Source organism: Gekko japonicus, unplaced genomic scaffold (genome assembly GCF_001447785.1).
Source record: "Gekko japonicus isolate JY-2015 unplaced genomic scaffold, Gekko_japonicus_V1.1 scaffold4791, whole genome shotgun sequence".
NCBI classification, from domain to species: domain Eukaryota; kingdom Metazoa; phylum Chordata; class Lepidosauria; order Squamata; family Gekkonidae; genus Gekko; species Gekko japonicus.
The window spans coordinates 1-4,347 of record NW_015165400.1 but is presented as its reverse complement, the minus strand read 5'-3'; the positions used below and the strand labels follow the sequence as shown (position 1 = coordinate 4,347).

General features: G+C 49.2%; 1 long non-coding RNA gene across 1 annotated transcript in view; it reads right to left on the bottom strand.

Moving 5' to 3' along the window:
• LOC107109953 overlaps window positions 1-914 on the bottom strand; it is a 5,270-nt gene extending 4,356 nt beyond the window's left edge. The window contains exon 1 of the long non-coding RNA XR_001482494.1: window positions 884-914. This is a non-coding gene — a long non-coding RNA (uncharacterized LOC107109953). The remainder of the gene's footprint in view (window positions 1-883) is intronic.
• Between the last annotated feature and the right edge of the window lie 3,433 nt (window positions 915-4,347).

Below are 4,347 nucleotides of genomic sequence, written 5' to 3'. Positions count from 1 at the left end.
AAGAAGAAGAAGAAGAAGAAGAAGAAGAAGAAGAAGAAGAAGAAGAAGAAGAAGAAGAAGAAGAAGAAGAAGAAGAAGAAGAAGAAGAAGAAGAAGAAGAAGAAGAGGTGATTGGATTTATACCCCACCCTTCACTACCCAAAGGTAGAGCAGCTTACAAACTCCTTTCCCTCCCCAAGGTCATTTCCTGCAGGAGCGCACAGGAGCCCAGGGGGTGGGCACATGCAACAAGCCCCACCCCCTGCTCCCAGCAGCCCTCAATCAGAGCAAGAAACTGCCAGGTAAGTTGCAGAGTCCCCACCCACCCATCCCGGTCCAAAACAGTCACCTTTAAGACCCAGTTTTATTCAGGTACAAGCTCTCCCTCCTCTGCGAGGACAGATCTGCACATCCCCCCCCAATAGCTAGGAATCCAAAACAGTCCAGTGGAGCCTGAGCGGTGGGTGTTGCCTTCTGACACACTTCCGGTGATGTCAGGGGGTGTGGCATATGCAAATAAGTTATGCTAATGAGTTATGCTAATGAGCCCCTGCACCTCTTTTTCTACGAAATGACCCCTGATGACAATGATACATTGTGTAAGAACACGGGAAGAAATGTAGTTGGGATTTGGAAATGCAGTTCCACATGACTTGTCTGAGCTAGTCAGAATTGAGGAACTTGGAAAAACCACAGGAAAACTTGTGATGTTTACCCCGGAGAGGACAAAACCCTAAAAGAAATAAGATTCGAAAGGAGGAGATGGCTGACGACTAGTTCTGTGGCTCAGGCAAAATGGGCCCTTTTAGTTCAGATTGCCACTGAAACCAGCCTTTGCAAAACTGAAATCCCCTCCCCCATTAAAAAAAAAAAAAGCCCCACCAAATTTAAATTGTCGGCTTACTGCTTGTCCGTGCGGACGATCCCATAGTGCGTTGGCGCCTGGCCTCTGGGGGGAAAAAAGTGTCAACATGGAGAGAGTGCAGTTGGGAAGAGTTCTAGTCATCTAGTTCAAGTGAGAGCCGAGCAAAATTATGAAACAGATAAATCTCAAACACTTGGCTGTCATATCTTTACTGAAAATTTGTTTCCGTTTTATGCCGGCTGAACGGCTATGGCTCCCCTCAGAGAATCCTGGGAATCCTAATTTGGAGATGATGGTGCTAAGAATTGTCTCTATGATATTATACCCTGCTGAGGTCCCTCCCCTCCCCAAATCCCCGCTCTCCCCAGGCTCCACCCCTCCCCAAATCTCCAAATATTTCTCAACCCAGAGGTGGCAAGCCTAGTGGTGATCCATAGCTCTGAGTCTGGTAGGTGAAGCGTCCTAAACTAGACCTTTCCAAAATGGTTTATTTCTAGGGTTGCCAGCTCTGGAAACACCTGGAGATTTGGGGGGGTGGAGCCTGAGGAGGGCGGGGTCTGAGGAAGGGAGGGACTTCAATGGGGTAGAATGCCATAGAGTCCACCTTCCAGAGTGGCCACGTTCTCCAGAGGGACTGATTTCTGTCGCCTGGAGATCCCTTGTAATAGAAGGAGAACTCCGGCCACCACCTGGAGGTTAATAACCACACAAAAATGGATACCGTTGTGCAAACAAATAACCAGAATAATCTGTCCCGCTGTACAAATCACACTCGAGACTTCCGTCTTCTCATACAGTTCTACTTACCCCTACAAACAATACACATAACAACAAACGGTTTTGCCACCGTGCATAAATGACATCTGCGCCAGTTGAATAGTGACCTGATACCCTTTTGAAAGCACAAGTCTCTCTTTAGAATGATGCGGTCACCAGTTCATGGTGCAGCAGAGTAGAGTTTCCAATAGAAAACATGCAATGGACGGCACGGGCTCAAGACTAGCTGAAGCACGAACCGAAGGAGAGGTGATGGCAAGATTCAAAATGACTTAAAAGCCAGCCAACATGGGCTGGTGATCAGAGCCTGATTCCTAGCTATTTGGAATATACTTGTAGGTCGAATCTGCATTTGTCTTTCCCACCGGTGTCCCAGCCTTCTGACTCTATCTTCAAAAAAGCTGTCTACATTTGGTTTCATTTTCACACCTCAACAGTGCTAGCATACTTTTGCATGTCTGCATATGTTTATCGCCCTCTCGGGGTGGCTCCACCGTCATTGCGCCTCTGCACTGCTTTAAGAAGAATCTTCTCCAAACAACATTCAAACAAGCATAGAGAAAGACGGCGTCACAGCAGCACGAACAGCACGAAACTGATTTAAAAATGCAAATGCAGGTTTGACCTTCGTGTCATTTCGAATCTTACCAGAGCTGGTAGGCTCCATCACTAAGAAAAGCAGCCTGGTGAAGCCCTAAGAAACAGCAATGCAACCTAGGTGTGCACACAGTTCCCTGGACAGAAGGAAATTGTGATTAAACTAGTTGAAACGTGTAGCGTAGTTGCGTCCTCAAGTAATTATAAACAGTAGTGGGTAAAACAAAGATTCGAGGCACACGCTGTGCATTTTGCGGGGAAGACTAATGAGAGCAACGATCCGTCAGATTTCCCAGCCCTTCATTCCTGACATCTCAACAGCAACTGAGCCCCAGCGGCAAAGGGTTTGATTCCCGTCAACATTTAAAAGTACAGTAGGCTTACTCATTGACTTGATTGTTGCTCCTTCTGTTGAATCTAGGGACAAGAAGTACATGCAATGAAAGGAAAACAATGGAATTCACTGCCACCGAAAGTGGTGGCGGCTACCAGCATAGGCAGCTTCAAGAGGGGATTAGATAAACATATGGAGCAGAGGTCCATCAGTGGCTGTTCTTGTAAGGTATACATGGAGCACTCTTTCTGGGGCAGTGATGCTCTGTATTCTTGGTGCTTGGGGGCCCACAGTGGGAGGGCTTCTGGAGTTCTGGCCCTGCTGGTGGACCTCCTGGTGGCACCTGGTTTTTGGCCACTGTGTGACACAGAGTGTTGGACTGGACGGGCCACTGGCCTCATCCAACGTGGCTTCTCCTATCTTCTTCACACTAAATTAGGGCTGCCAAGCTCCAAGCGCTAGTTTTGTAGTGGTTACGTGTGTGGGAGATCGGGGTTTGATTCCCCACTCCTGCACTTGAAGCTGCTGGATGACCTTGGACAAGCCATAGCTCTGTCAGAGCTGTTCTCTCAAGGACAGTTCTGTCAGAGCTCTCTCAGCCCCACCTAATTCACAGGGTGTCTGTTGTGGGGAGGGGAAGGGAAAGGAGTTTGTAAGCCGCTCTGAGACACCGAATGAAGGGCAGGGCATAAATCCAATCATCATCACACCATCATCTATCTCCTCCACCACCTCCTTCTTCAAGTGGGGTCTGGAGACCTCCCAGAATCACAACAGACCGCCAGGCTGTGGAGATCAGTTCTCCTGGAAGAAGTGGCTGCTTTCGAGAGCGGGCTCCATGGCGTCATACTCAGCTGAGGTCCCTCCTTTCCCCGAACTCTGCTCTTCCCAGGATCCACCCCAAATCTTCCAGAGTTTCCCAACCCAGAGCAGAGAACCCAAGCCTCCAGCGATTTAAAACCAACCCAGCTCTCTGTGCTTTCCACACTTTAAAAATAAATAAATCCAAATCCTGCATCCAGGCTGTCCAGATCGGTGCTAGAATGATTGGAGGGGGGAGAATCCTTAATGAAATCCAAAAAAAAACCCCACTGCCTGACTTCCCACAGTTCCAGCCCCTCCACTTGTCCTCATAAGCCGCAGCCCCAAGCTCTGTCTCGACGGGAGGCTGTAAAAATTGTTTGCACAGACTCCGTTCCGTTCGGGAAGGGCTCTGAAGACTTCAGCATCGTCTCAGTTTTGACAGTCACTTTCCACTGAGAGGAGCTGCGGTGGCTCAAGTGGTTAAGACGCTGATATGCAGGCTGTGGAAGGTCGGTAGTTCAGCAGTTCGAGACCCGAGTGTGCCGCATGACGGGGTGAGCTCCCGCCTCTAGTTCCAGCTCCTGACGGCAGTTCGAAAGCAAGACATTGCAAGTAGATAAATAGGTACCACGTCGGTGGGAAGGGAACAGCGTTCCGTGCGCCTTGGTGTTTAGTCATGCCGGCCACATGACCACGGAAACGTCTTCGGACAGCGCTGGCTCATCGGCTTTGAAACGGAGATGAGCACCGCAACCCTAGAGTCGGATTCGACAGGCTTTCGAGCAAGGGAACCTTTACCTTCCACTGAGAAGCACCGTCAGGGTCCTTAGTCAGGTTACACCACACAGGGCTTCGTAAGAAGGTAACTGTTTATTGGTAATTTCCAGTACTAAAGACATGTGTACAGCTTGTGTCAGGTGGACCACAAGTTAGCACATCTGGAGGCCGTCCTCACTCCCTGAAGAGAGCAAAGTCGGGTTGCCGGCCCTCA